The sequence below is a fragment of the Mustela nivalis genome (genome assembly GCF_964662115.1).
Source record: "Mustela nivalis genome assembly, chromosome: 3".
Taxonomy (NCBI): Eukaryota; Metazoa; Chordata; class Mammalia; order Carnivora; family Mustelidae; genus Mustela; species Mustela nivalis.
The window spans coordinates 73,808,158-73,823,511 of record NC_139022.1 but is presented as its reverse complement, the minus strand read 5'-3'; the positions used below and the strand labels follow the sequence as shown (position 1 = coordinate 73,823,511).

Below are 15,354 nucleotides of genomic sequence, written 5' to 3'. Positions count from 1 at the left end.
TATTTTCAATAGCCAAGATATGGAAGCAACCCAAGTCTTCATCAGTAGATGAATGGAAAAAGAAGAAGTGGTATATACGTACAATGGAATGTTGCTCAGCCATAAAATTAATGAGGTCTTGTCATTCACAATAACATGAATGGATCTAGATAGTACAATGCTAAATGAAATAAGTTAAATGGAGAAAGACAAGTAGCATATGATTTCATTCATATGCAGAATATAAGAAACAAAACAAACTAACTAAAAAAGGGCAAGCCAAAAAACAGACTCTTGACTATAGACAACAAACTAATTGTTACCAGAGGGGAGTGGGTTGTGGTGTGGGTGAAATAGGTGAAGGGTATTAAGATTACACTAAATGTCATGAGCACTGAGTAATGTATAGAATTTTTTAATCACTGTATTGTATACCTGAAAAAATGTCTGTTAATTATACTGGAATTAAAATAAGGGTGCCTGGGTGGCTCAGTGGGTTAAGCCGCTGCCTTCGGCTCAGGTCATGATCTCAGGGTCCTGGGATCGAGTCCCGCATCGGGCTCTCTGCTCAGCAGGGAGCCTGCTTCCTCCTTTCTTTCTCTCTGCCTGCCTCTCTGCCTACTTGTGATCTCTCTCTGTCAAATAAATAAATAAAATCTTTAAAAAAAAAAAAGATTTTAAAATAAATAAGAAATTAAATAAATAAAATAACATGAACCAAGGTGATGTTTTAATGCTTGTCTAGAGTTTTATTTACCAAATGATTATCATCTGGCTCGGCTCATCTACCATCTTGTGTATTAAATGCACAATACTCTCCTCTTTCTCCAACTTAATTTTGCACTCATTTTCTGTGTATAAAGATATTGTTAATTAATAAATAAATCCTAGTGGAAAATGGGAGACACTAAGCAGTACTGGAAAAGACATTTTTCTAGCAATTGTAATTTTTGTTGTTTGTATGTTCTCTGTTAGTAGAAGAAAGAAAGCTTTCTATCTTCTGCATCTAAAGCAAAAGATACTTGTTTTTATTTTTGACAAAAATGACTAAAACCAGTTACTTATGAATCAGAATCACTGATTTTTTAAAATCAGATTTTCAAAGAGAAGCTTAAAAATGATGACCATTTTTGTAGAACTTTTTGCAAAACTTTTCTTCTTATCTGTTTGATTATGATGCAACTTGGGGTAGTTTTCATCATATTTATTGTGCTTGAGGTTTATTGAATATCTTCAAAGTGTGGGTTTATGGTTTCACCAAGTTGGGCAATTTACCTCAATTATTTCTTAAAATGTGTTTATGTCTTGGGTAACCTGCCAGGCTTAGTCAGTGGAGCATTTAACCCTTGATTTTGGGGTTGTGAGTTTGAGCCTCATGTTGGGCATAGAGATTACTTAATAAAAAAAAACATGTACATACATATTTTTATGTCTCATCCACCCCTTGTGTTTTTTGGCAACTCTGTATGTATATTTGGTCATTTAAAGTCATCCCAGAGATCACTGATACTATGTTCTTTCTTGTTGTTTAGACTTTTTCCCTGGGGCCTTTTCTACTTTGGGCCATTTCTATTGCTGTGTAGTCTAGCTTTGTAATCTTTTCTACAATGTCTAATCTGCTGTTAATCCCACCCAGTGAATTTATAAATCAGGCATTGCAGTTTTCATCACTATAACTTGAATTTGGGTTGTTTTATATTTCCCATGTCTTTATTTGTTCAGTCTTACTTCTAGCTTCTTTATCATTGGAATGCAATTATAATGATAGCCTTTAAATATCCTAATCTAATTCTGTCATTTGCATCAACTACAGGTCAGTGCCAAATGATTGATTTCTAATTGTTTTCTTTCTTCTTTGTATACCTTTAGATGCCAGATGTTGTGAACTATACCTTGTTGCGTGCTGGTTATTTTTGTTTATGTATAAATATTCTTGAGTTCTGTTCTGGTATTCATAGTTTGATCCTACTGGGTCTTATTTTTAAGCTTGGTTAGCAGAACCACAGCAGCATTTAGCGTAAGGTTAATTTTTCTCCACAATTCTTGCAAGACTCGTCTTTGTATTCTAATCATGACTTCTGAATTATGAGGTTCTTCTCTCTAAATACAGGCACTATTCTTGGCCCTGTGTGAGTTCTGAGTACTGTTTCTTCTCATTCTTCCTGGAGGGTTTTTCCTTCACGTTCAGGTAGTTTCTTTACACACATGCCCTAATCAGTATTCAGCTGAATGCTCCTCTGCAGATCCTGGAGTTCTCTGTCCAACTTTCTTTTCTCTGTGCTCTGTGATCTAGAAATACCTTGGCTACCCCAAACTTGCAGCTGTCTCCTCAACTCATGAGATCACTAGGACCTACCTGGTTTCCCCTGTGCTCTGGCCTGGAAACTTTCTTTAGGCAGTAAGCCAGGCAATTGTAGGGCTCACCTGATTTGTTTTCCATCTTTTGGAGATCCTTCTCTGGATGATGTCCAATGTTTTGAAAATGGTCGTTTATATATTTTGTCTCCTTTTCTAATTGTTTCAGGCAGAAGGGTAAATTCAATCCAATTACTCGATTGGAAGCAGATTTTTCAGGGTGACTTTTAAAACATAAATAATTTTATGTCCATCCTTTGCTCTAAATCTCTGAGTAGTTTCCCTTCAAATACTCCTTTCCAAGGTCCATAAGACTCTACATGTTCTGGGCCCTGCTTAAGTCTCAGATCTCATCTGCCATTCTCATCCTACATTACTCTCAATGGTTGTCTTGCCACTCATCCAATATGCTGAGGTTTCTCTTGCCTCAGGGCCCTTGTTCTAGTAGATATCTCCACCTGGAACATTTTTCCCCCCAGATTTGCCAATAACTGACTCCTCTTCACTTAGGACTCTAGTTAAATATCATCTCCTCAGCATGGCCATCTTATCTAAAATACCCTCACCTTCCCCATACATCCTTACACTGCCTTATTTTCCTAATGATTCCTTATCCCTGACATTATATTATATTATTACATTTATTAGCTTGTTGTCTGTTTCCCCTATAAAATAAGGGGAATGACATTTTCTTACTCACTGCTCTATCTCCAGAGCTCCCCAACATTGTTTGACACTAAGTAGGTGCTCATTACATATTTATTGCATGGATGAATGGATAGAGGGATGGATATAACCTCAAAGTTAAAAGGTTAACAGAGGATCTATACAGGAAGTTAGGTACTAAGTCACATTTCAAACAACTCTTGTGTCATCAGCTGACAGTAGGTGGCTAGACAACATGCTTTTGTATAAAATGGTAGTTAAAAAATTGTTATCATTTCCTTGCTTCTTCAGAATTTAAAGGAAATCCATAGCCAAGTGTCAGAAGATACAAGTGTGAAGATTTGCTCTGATGACCTCCCACCCCTGACTTTTGTTTCTTTTTGTTGTTGTTGCTTCAGCTGTTGTTTCTCTTTCCTTTGACAAAATCCTCTTTCAGCTTGAAAGGCAAGTTCCCTTCCTGTGACTGGCTGGCTGCATTCATGGTTCTTTCATCTTACATTATATAGGGCTACTTACTTTTGCCTTGTCTGGCCAACAGCCCCATTCCTTTGGGTAATCTGATACACCTTTGTCACTTTGAAAGGCAAAAAGATAAGACTGGAGCTATAAAGGACACATCCTCCCAAAATTCTTATGCCATCTTTCATAGTCACTGTCAGGAATACATTTCTCTCCATTAATGTGTCCACCACATCTCTTAGAGTTTGGCCAAAGTCCTTCTGTCACTTGTGCTTGTTACTGAAATGCCAAACACCCTGAAAGACAGCATGTCCTACACTGTGGTTTCAAGATAGAAAATTTGGAAGTTGGTATTGGATATGATTAAATCTGTTGCAGTGGATATTCTTCACTGAATTTTAAGTATAAAAATACAATTTTTTTTAGATGAAAGAACTTCTACTAGGAAGTAAATATGTAGATATTACCTATGCTCCTCATTTATAAATATAGGCATCTGTAAACTGTTATAGATTCCTTTTTGGAGGGACAGTTCTCTCACTTCCCACCCCAAAATTCTTCAGAATAAACTTACATTTAGTGACTTACCAAAGTATGCATTGATACAAAGAACATTTATTTTGATATATTTTCCCTAAAATGTTAACTACAGTAGGACTGATGGGGAGGAAAGACATCTGAGAAGAGAACACCTAATTAATTTCTCAGGCAGAGAGGGCGGGGCTGTATTTACAAATCAAAATTTCTTGACTTGATAAACTCCTATTCCCATGATGGTTATAGAAGATCATATCACTTCAGGAATATTTACGGTTGAAGCTATTCATGAATTGATCTGGGAAGCTAATGACTATATATAACATTGTTTCTATAAGAAATTAAATTACAAATAACTATCTCCACTTAAGCTTTTGGAATACAAAGTTGGGAGCCCTCTGTAGTCAGGGAACAAAAAGACATAATTGCCAGTAGGAGCCTCTGGGCACAAGAGATAAATCCACTTCCATAGAACAAAGTAAATCCAAGGAAGGGGGATATTAGTCTTCTTTTTGAACCTTGTTGCATAATGGAAAGTATGAATTAGGTCGGGAGACCTCAGTCCTATTTCTGTCACTACCAGCCAGTTTTCTCATGTCTCATTTCATGACATTGGCCTTGGTCTGTTCCTTGATTCTCAAAGATTGGAGGATCAGAAGAATGGCCAGATGGTGGCTCGCTAGCCACTCCCATGTGACCATTAGATCTTGAGCCTTCCCAGTTACCAGTGTGGGGATCCCAGCCTGCAAGTTCCCTGAAGCCACCAGTCTGCAGAGATCTTTCTCTGGAACCAGATCTCAACAAAACTGAAGAGGCAGCTAATTCAGGCTTCAGTTCCCCTCTCTCTAATCTGAGTGCTGCCCTTCAAGGTGCCCTAGGATTCCCTTTGACTTTATGGTCATTCCTTCCTCTGTTAAAACATCCATTAATAGTGGTTTAAATGATTTAAAAGGCCCCATATACTTTATAACAGAGGAGAGTATATGCTTTATAACAGAGGATAAAGCCTCTTATTAAGTCAAAGGGATATATCTCTAACTGTGGAATCTTAGGGATTAGTGTGTTAGGTAGGAACTCAAGGGAAACAGGATTCTTTCAGCACCTAAGAAATCATGATATGTATATAACCAGTTTATTTGACTAAGGCTCTGAAGGCTGATAGCACATTTGTGGTTCTCAACTCTGGCTGCACATTAGAATCTCTGAGTGTTTTTTAGAACTTATCTGATGCCACAAGCCCTTCCCACAAAGATTCTGACTTTATTGGTCCAGGATAGAACATGAGCACTAGGATATTTTTAAAGCTTTGCAGATAATTCTAATGGGAGGCCAGAACTGAAAGGCATTCTTACATAGATGCAAAGCCCTGTGCCTTCCTCCAGAGACCCCTTCTCCCATCACCATCCCTGCCTTTAAACCTCTAGCAGGCCTGACCGTTCACCCCTTTCTCACCTCTGTCACCTTGCTCCACAGGACTGTGGGACATTATGTCTTTACCTACAGTTCCAGGATGGAGTAGAAGGGCTTCTTTGCCTGGAAAGGGAGTTTCTCTGATAGAGAAGGATGAGGCAGTGGGGCAGCTGACTTGCCTCTTGTGTATGTGTGGAGCAGGTGAGTTCAGGCCCACTGCGTAGAATAACATACTCCTTATTCTTTAAGAATATTTTTCTAGGATGCCTGGGTGGCTCAGTGGGATAAAGCCTCTGCCTTTGGCTTGGGTCATGACCAGGGTCCTGGGATCGAGCCCCGCATCGGGCTCTTTGCTCGTCAGGGAGCCTGCTTCTTCCTGCCTCTCTGCCTACTTGTGATCTCTGTCTGTCCAATAAATAAATAAAATATTGAAAGAAAAAAAAAGAATATTTTTCTAGTAGATGGACTCACCAGGGGAATTTTCTGAGCAATTTGATTCAAATTACAATCTATTCCTATAAGTACTTGTAAATACCACAAATCGATAAAGCAGTTTCTATTGTAGTCAGTGAGATCAAGCACTGGTATTAATGTTTTATGTGCTAAGAAATCCATACATTTATCAGGGGTTTTTGGAAAACCTTGATCATAGCCTGTTTTGCTAGTTTGAGAAAGTTCTAAGAAAGCCCACCTGATGGGCATTTGAATAAATCAGGTACAATTAAATGTCCCAATTTCATAGCACTTGATTAATTCATTGTTCCTGCAGAGAACTCTATGCATTTGGTCTGGTCCCTAATGGTTCAAAGTTCTAATTGCACGAGAATCACAAAATACTAATATCTGGGTTCTCCAGAGAGAAAAAACAATCTCTGAGGATGGGGCATGGACATTGTACTTCTGAACCCTTGCCCTGAGTCAGGAGATTTTAATGTGGAATGAGGGGTAAAAAATGGACTCTCCTTCACAAACCTTACCAGGTTATGTTGAGGGCAAGTCTGCCACTTCAGCAAATTCACTAAAACCTGTTCCACACATAGTAGAATTATCTTCTGAGGTGCCATGTTTTGTTTGGTTGCGTTGGGTTGGTAAACCCCATAATACTGAGTTTTGAGGAATGTTGTTGACCAGAAGCAAATGTAAGCAAACCTTTGGGAATCATCCATTTTGGGGGAGAGCTATTTTATATTTAATGTCATAAAAGTTACCAGCCTTTTTTGGTTTTTCTGCCCAACCACTCCGTATGGAACTTAGCAAGAAAGAAGCTGGGCCATCGTGAGGATGGAACATTTTGTTAACACTTCTGAAACATAAGAATATCGAAGCAACACAATAATCTCCTTTCCCATAGCCAGTGGAAGGGAGGAACTTCACCTATGACTTGATATGAAAAGTGAATATCAGAGGAAACATTCTGATGTCAGAGATGATTTCTGGGAGAAAGTTTTTGTTTGTTTTTATGTATTTCTGTCAAGACACACACAAGAGTTTTCCTTGCCTCTGGCATTTAAGAGAGCACTTTCAATTTCTGTCCTAAAACTTCAAGCAGTAAAATCTGGAATGTTCTTTTTTCCAGCCTTGCTGTAAAAGTCCCTTTGCTATCAAATGGGTATTTTTCTTAGAGTGAAGAAGAGAACATAATCTGATCCGTTCTGGTTTCACTGAGGCAGCCAAGCAATATGTCAGGTTCATGACAGGCTTTATTGAATTGAATGTGCTATGCAAAGATGCAAGGGAAATTTGATTTTCTATGTGAATCTAACAAGGACATTTAGCACCCACTTCTAGTTGGAATTTCACTCTGACTAAGCAACTATAAAATAAAAAGCAAATACAGATATATATAATACCATTTTGACAAGAACGTTAGGAATTATACTTAAAATATGTCCAGAAAATTTTATTAATTGGAAAATAAGAAAGGGAGGGAGAGAGGAAGGAAGGAAGGAAGGAAGGAAGGAAGGAAGGAAGGAAAGAGGGAGTGCAGAAGAAAGGAAGTCTCAAACTTCGAGAAATTGTCTGTAGAGGCTGTTCATATCCATCCAAGCCCTGTGAGAACACTGTGGTTGCCAAGAGAATCCACTGTGATGGAGGAGAACAAAGGTGTCTGGGAATCCCAGTTGTGTCCCTAATCATCCGGATGACCCAGCGCAGGCCTTTCTTCACCTCTTAGGGCCACCACATCTTTTGAAAAAGAACAGAGTTTCCTTTGAGTTCTGAGATTCCCTAAGAAGAGGAATGAGGGAAGAACCTAAAGGCAAAAGAGGAAAAGATAACAAAAGTGAGAAAATGCTAGTTAGGGGCGCCTGGGTGGCTCAGTGGGTTAAAGCCTCTGCCTTTGGCTCAGGTCATGATCCCAGGGTCCTGGGATCGAGCCCCGCATTAGGCTCTCTGCTCAGTAGGGAGCCTGCTTCTTTCTTTTCTCTTTGCCTGCCTCTCTGCCTACTTGTAATCTCTGTCTGTCATAAATAAAAGCTTGAAAAAAGAAAAGAAAAGAAAAAGTTAGTTTTCAAACAAGTAAGGCAGTAGTATATTCTTAGAAAAAGGTATACTTGAGCTTTCCTGCCTTGCTGATGCACTGACGTGAGTAAAATTGAGATAGCTTAGGTTTATTTAAACAGAACAGCTCTGCTTTGTACAATTCCACTACTAATCAGCAAACCACAGGACCCCAAGAAAGGAACATTTTGAATATATGGAAAAGAAATTTCAGGAATATAGTCTAGCTTTTTGGCCCTGCCACTAGATTCTCTGATATTCTCTGGCAATTTTCAGGAATCTGTTTTAGCAAAGGGAGACCACAGAATTTAATTTTAAGGAAGGTGGGAATGGGGGCACCTGGGTGGCTCAGTTGGTTAAGCATCTGCCTTCAGCTTGGTTCATGATTCCAGGGTCATGCAATCGAGTCCTGCATTGGACTTCCTGCTCAGTGGGGAGCCTGCTTTTCCCTCTCCCTCTGCTACTCTCCCTGCTTATGCTTATGCTCTCTCTCTCTCTCTCTCTCTCTCTCTCTCTCTCTCTGTGTCAAATAAATAAATAAAATCTTAAAAAAAAAAAAAAAAGGTGGGGAGGAAAGTGGGAATGTGTGCATTTTCCTTTCTCATGCTACATCAGACTTCTAGGTGGGGTTCTAGAATGCCTAAGATTTTTCTTAGTCGAATGGCTATAAAATCTGATCATTATTTAAAACCTGCTTTACTGATCAAGTCTGTGCTCTGGGAAAACACATAACATACATACCTAGACACGTCCTGTCCCATTGAGGAGAAGTTGTTACCGGAGATGAAGTGCTAAGCTTTCAGTCTTTAGCAAGGATGAAAACCTGCATGCAACCCAATCTTTTCATTTGAGGTTTAGAAGGCTCTTGCAGTAATTAACAAGAGAGCCACTTGACTTAGTGAGATCTATCCTCTTGGGAGTTTGGGAAGCTGCCCACAAAAAGCTGGGGATTTCTGCCCTAGGGGGAGATTACATCCTGATCCTTGGGAGGGACCCTCCCATTTGTCCTTTGAAGTAACTGCCACTCTGCAGGTGCCAAGTCGGTCTCTTCTTGGGTCTGGCTTTCAGACTTGGAACTTTCTACTAAGCACTCTCAGTGACCTTTCTCCATGGGTCTTTGGGAAGTTTACATGGTAATCCCTTAAAAGCATTACCGAGATCAGAAACAGTTCTAACGGAAAATTGAAGAAGGCTGCCCAGCACTCTTATCCATAGCTTCAGTTTTTCTTCAAGGTGAGGCTAGCCCTGGTAAGGCCATTTATGCATTCTCTTTGCCCCTGTTCAGACGTTTAGTGCCATGCTTGCCCATTCCCACCCAAGCACATGGATCGTAATGTAGTGTTTTCCAGATTTGGTCATTGTTTGTTAAATGTCCTCTACTGGGATCTATTGCACCAAAAAGAAGTCACTAGGAAGTGAATACCATGTCTGTGGCCATCTTGGGGGCCTCCCTAGCTCAGCCTGGGGTTCTAGGACTGGCTGTTCCTCCAGGGCCAGTCCCAGATGTTCCCTCTTTCTGGTCTGCCTCTCCCTTCTCAGCAGTCATTCCAATTCCCTCTCCATCAGGAAAGGGAAATGATAGCCATACTTAGAATATTAGTAAGTGTTTTCCATACTTGTTGGTCATGCCCATCAGTGCTTTGGCAGGTGGTGTAGGACAAGTGGCCAAGAAGGACCACACTGGTACAGGATATTTTGCTTCTTTCCCTGGCTGTCACTTCTTTGAGATTAACTTTGTTGGTTGTGCCTCTTTGATTAGTTATTTCAAATTTTTAAAATCTTGGTCGTACCACTTTTTAAATTTGTTTTGAAATATTTTATTTATCTAATTTCTATAAAGATCAAGATTTTATTTTTAAGTAATCTCCTCACACACATATGGGCTGGAACTCAAATTCCAACATCACTCCACTGACTGCACCAGCCAGGTGCCCCTAAAATTTTATTTAAAATCTACACATGACTAAATAATTAATTTTATTTATTTCATTTCATAGTAGGGGAGGCAGATTTTTGATGGTTCTTCAGGTCATAATTTTTAAAATATTTGTTAAATATTCTTAAGTAATAGTTAAATACTCTAAAAATGTTTTTGTTTGTTTTTCCTAATAGGCAGTTTTATTTAAAAATAAGACTAATTTGGGTTCAACTCTTTACTGTGTGATTTTGACCAAACTACTTCACCTCCTGAAGAGTCACTTTCCTTGTCTTTGAGAACTGCGGGTATAAAAATACTCCAAGCCCATCAATGTTGTCATGCTTACGTGAAGCAAGGGCGTCTAGCTTTCAGCAGAATGCCTGACATATGGTAAGAAATCCGTAAATAACAGTGACCCTGAAGATGATAAGTGAGTGTGCACTTCGTGTCGAAAAAGGGACAGAGTTATGATAGAGGAAGAAATCAGTCTTTTGGGAATCTGCACGTTTGGAGCAGACATGAAAGCAACAAAAGTAAACACTTAAAGATTATAATGATAAGCAACAGAAAAGAGCTCTAACAGTGAGCTCTATATCCAGTACTGGGATAGACCCTGTTCCATGTTCATTCATAGCCTCACACAATTCCATGCTCATTCCCTTATCCATATGCAGTCAACCTGCCTTAGTCTTGGTCTTCAGGAGTGTCCCTGGCTATTTCTGGCACAGTTAGTTCTAATCCAGATACAGGTCATTCACTGGACTATACTTTGAACTGACCTTGTAAACAAGCTTCTTTTCCTTCTGTGGTCCATGTGGTTTCTGTGGTCTTCTGTTTTTTTAATCTGTTAAAACACTTTGAAGTTCAGCTTTGTGGGTTTGACATCCAACTCCCACTGGAACCTGGTGGTGGTTTCCTATTTCTGGCTTATTGCTAAAGAATGATAAGAAAGAGAAGGCATTAGAGCAAGGTCACTACAATACATTAAATAAGAAATATATCCATGGTGAACATTTCGAAGGCAAAATAGAGGGCTTCCTCTCAGGATGATTTTCTCTCTTAGTCCTATCTTAGAAAATGAGCTATAATTCTTTGAATTATTTGCCACATTACTTACTTTATCAACCATGATATTATGATCTTCCCATCTGCTTATAATTAAAGAAAAGTCTCTGAATGTCACAAGGACGCTGGAGTAGGTGCAGTGGGACTTGTAAGCTGCTATGGGAAGATTTTGGTTAGGTTTCCATGCTGCTTTAAAATCGTCACTCATAGATACAGGAAGAAAACTAATAGACACCAGAGAGGGTAGAAGTTGGGGGGGGAGGGTGGGTGAAATAGGGGATGGTAACTTTCAGTTATAAAGTAAGCCATGGGGATATAATGTACAGCATAGGGAATATAGTCAATGATATTATAATAACTTTGTATAGTGAGAGATAGTAACTAGACTTATTGTGGGGATCCCTTGATAATGTATAAAAATATCAAATCAGTATGATATACACCTGAAACTAATCAGATATTTATTGCATGTCAATTATACTTTAATTTTTTTTAAAGCCCTGATACTCAGAAAACAAAAACAAAAAAACACCTACTAACACTTTATCCTACTGAGTGCTACTAGACCTGCAGGTCTGTGCAGAGCTGCTAACATGAGTGTCTGTTTGTCAGGAAGTTTATTCAGACTCTTGAGAATAGAGCCCATCTCCAGAGATTCCAGTGCAATGTGGGAGATGATGAGAGGGTACAACTGATTATTAGTGTGCTCAGACATGCCTGGAAATCTAGGATAAGAATAAGAACAAGATTAGATAAGAATAAGAACATACCCAAATGCAGATGATAGCATTACCAACAGAAAGGTCATTTGAAAAGCACTCTGCTCATAAATGTCCAACACAAAATGTAAAGGTTCCCCTGACAAATGTTGCTATGGCACATTGTTGAGGCCTTGTGGGCCCACTGTGGGCCAGCACAGCTTCTTAATAGCTTTAGCATGGATATGATCTCTGAGGGTCAAGTGCAAGCAGGCAGAGATGAATCTGGTAGAACGTAGTGAAGACCAACTTGGTGACTTAGTAGGTTATTTGCAGAATGATTCAGGGGTCATCAAAACTATTCCTGGAAACAAACTTCCAGGGCTCTGAGGAGCTATAGATAGATGAATAATAATCAGGCCTTAGAGCACCAAATGATTCCTGGGTTTTGGTTGAGAAAGCAAAGAATTAAGTGCAGAAACCCTTGGTAAGCACATCAAGGGAAGAAGATAAAGGGACTTAAAAGAAACTTTGTTTTCTGTGTACATTGAGAACAGTCTAACTCCAGACCTGTTAAGGAAGAGGTACAGGAAAGTGCACGCTGCCATATGAGATGAAATCTAAAAGGGAAAAAAATAAAAAATCCAAGAAAAAGATTATCTAAAAAAGGTAGAACCATCTTAATATGTCTCTTGTACAGAAGAAAAATAGGGTAGCTCAAAATACAAGCAAGCATCGTTGGAGCTCAGATGCATGCTACAAACAGCTAAACCAAACCATCCTAATTTGTAATTTTCTTTTTTTTTTTTTAAGATTTTGTTTATTTATTTAACAGACAGAGATCACAAGTAGGCAGAGAGGCAAGCAGAGAGAGAGGGGGACGCAGGCTCCCTGCTGAGCAGAGAGTCCGATGTGGGGCTCGATCCCAGGACCCTAAGATCACAACCTGAGCCAAAGGCAGGGGCTTTAACCCACTGAGCCACCCAGGTGCCCCCCCCCACAATTTGTAATTTTCTAAAATGATTTTTCACATTAAGATAATAAACATAACAATCAAGAAAGAAAGATGCCACTAACATGCCAGCTACATTTTCCCTCTGGAGGACACAATACAAATACATGGAAAAACTTCTGCTACATGGTATAGTAGGAAATATTTGCAAACCCACAGAATAACTAGTTAAAACCTAAAAGCAGAAGGAAATAATATTGGGAGTTAGGCCTATGGAATCATACTGTTGCTCTCTTAATCTAGTCTTCTTCCTCGAAGCAGACAGGTCTCCCAAACGTATAATTATGTGATGAACAGATAGGGTAACACCCTTCAATATAGCTTGTTTATATTTGATATAAAATGCCTGTAATACATTTAACGCCTCCTCTTCTCTTTTTTGTTTTGTTTTTGTTTTTGGCCTTTAATCCTAGAGCATTGTGAAGTTTTATCTTCTTTTATTCTTTTCTTCAGATACTACATTCATTTGTTCATTTATTCATTCATTCATTCATTCAACAAACATTCAACATATACTAGTGTAGGCCCTGCTGCCCTGAATAACCATGCTCTCCATTGAGTGAGTCCATGCCCTCTCATTGATCACAGCTGATTGAACCAGTGCAACAGTTGACCCAAAGGTAGTCATTTCCTTCATATACTTCCAGAACTTGTTCCCTGTGAGGTTTGACTAAAAATCATAAGTGGGCCAAACTTCCCTGGAAATTTTGGTACTTAAACACTTAGCTGATTAGCAGATGGAGGTCAGAAATACAAGAATCAAGAGTTCCCATGATATAACAGGAGCTGGATCAGCTCCTCTGAATTACATACAAGCTGAAGAAGCAGAGTTGACAATGGGTCATATACACAGAGTAGCAGAGACCCCATAACCTTGTACCCCTGCACCCCTCAACCCAAAGAGACAGAGTAGCCTTCATTCCTAATAGCTTTATAATTTTGGGTCCCAGGCCTGTTTACATAGTAGATCCTGTTCCTGGATATCTATGAGCTTTTTCATAACCCAAATTCTTGAGCTAGTTGTTTATAGCTCTTTCCTCTGAAGAACCCTGAATAGAACACTTGCCTGATTACCTGATGTCCTGAAAAAAAAAAAAAAAAAATGGTTGAGTCCATGAACATCTGAAAGAGACATCTTGGTGCAGGTCAACTGAATGAGTCTTATCAGCTAGCCATTTGTCATATTTATAAAGATTGCCATTCTGATCTCTAACAGAAGCAGTCTGTTATGTAGATTCAGTCTGTATGTAAAAATTGAATGTTAGCCCATCATACAGGTACAGTTTTGAATGTACTGAGTATATAATATATAGCAATTCTGAGTAAAGCCTATTTTACAAGTATCTCTGAAGTATGATGAGTTAGTTAAGAAACCAAAATCTCAATGACCATTCCTATGAATATAGCACTATATATTTAAAACTTTTACACTATTTCCTTTCCAAAACATAAAGTTACAACTTCTGCTAGTTGTCTCTGAGGTTATTGTCTTAAACTTCTGTTTCATTCCTCTACTGTGACAGACTTGAAATCCTAAAACATAATCTTTCATCTTTTGAAACTGTCATTATTATGTCTATTTTGCAATAAATTTGGGCCAAAAAATATCCAGAATAATATAATTCTGTAATATTCTAGGGTCAGTTTTCAACTCAAAGAGAGATATATCCATAGTCCAGAAATATCTGGAAGATTCTTTTAAAGAATTAAGCTGTGTTCTTCCTCTTTATATAAAATAAGTGACAGTCCTTTAATTGCATGGACATATCAGTAGAGTTCTTCTGGAATAAAAAAATATATATTTATTATAGCAGTGTGTGGTTCCTCATGGTAAAAAATAGAATTTGTGTGGATTTGAATAGTTATGAGTTAATTGCAGTTCCTAAGATACTTTTTAATACATATCTTAAAAAGGAAGCATCTTCTGTAATATAAAACAGAGCAGTTAAAAATTTTAATTGAGAAATGCAAATAATCAAATATTTATCAAATAGGAAGGAGTTTTTATAGTCAAGAAAACCACACACTTAAGGAAATGTGTGAATAAAATGTTGTGTCAGAGAAAGCCAAATCAATTGATGGTCACTCTGATTGCTGTAATCTAATATATAAATGGAAATGTGAAGATTTGTTTACTTATTTGAGAGAGAGTGGGTAGTGATGGGGGAGGGGCAGAGGGAGAGGGAGAGATGGTCTTAAGCAGATTGTGGTGAGTAGGGAGCCTGATGTGGGACCATCTCACTACACTGGGATCAAGACCTGAGCTGAAGCCAAGACGTTTAACGAACTGTGCAACCCAGGCACCCCCCAAACCAATCTTGAACAAATTGAATAAAGGGTGGACTTAATAACTGATTTCAAGAATTCCCTTAGAACTACTGTAATCAAAATGGTATAATGGTGGTGTAAGTCTCAATGGAATAATATAGAGAATTCAGAAATAGGCCTATAAATATTTGGCCAATTAATTTCTTTTCTTTTTTTTTTTTTTTTAAAGAAATGAGGAGCAATTTAGTTACTCATTTAAAATAAATGAGTAGCTAAATTGCTACTAGTGCAATTGCATAGCCCTAGGGGAAAAAAATGAACCTTATTTCTTACCTTACACTCTACATAAAAATTAACTTGAAATGAAAATACACCTGAACAGGAAAAATTAAAACCATAAAACTTAAAAGGCGGCCTAGGAAAAGTATTCATGACACTGGCATGGCAAAGATTTCTTTGAAGAAAAAATACATAAACCATAAGAATAA

The 15,354-nt window shown here is 38.4% G+C and overlaps 1 long non-coding RNA gene across 1 annotated transcript in view; it reads right to left on the bottom strand.

Annotated features, from left to right (window-relative positions):
• Window positions 1-7,291: 7,291 nt before the first annotated feature.
• LOC309860981 overlaps window positions 7,292-15,354 on the bottom strand; it is a 67,593-nt gene continuing 59,530 nt past the window's right edge. Inside the window, exons 3-4 of the long non-coding RNA XR_014309706.1 lie at window positions 10,603-10,756; window positions 7,292-7,657 (exon numbers count right to left, since the gene is read on the bottom strand). This is a non-coding gene — a long non-coding RNA (uncharacterized lncRNA). The remainder of the gene's footprint in view (window positions 7,658-10,602; window positions 10,757-15,354) is intronic.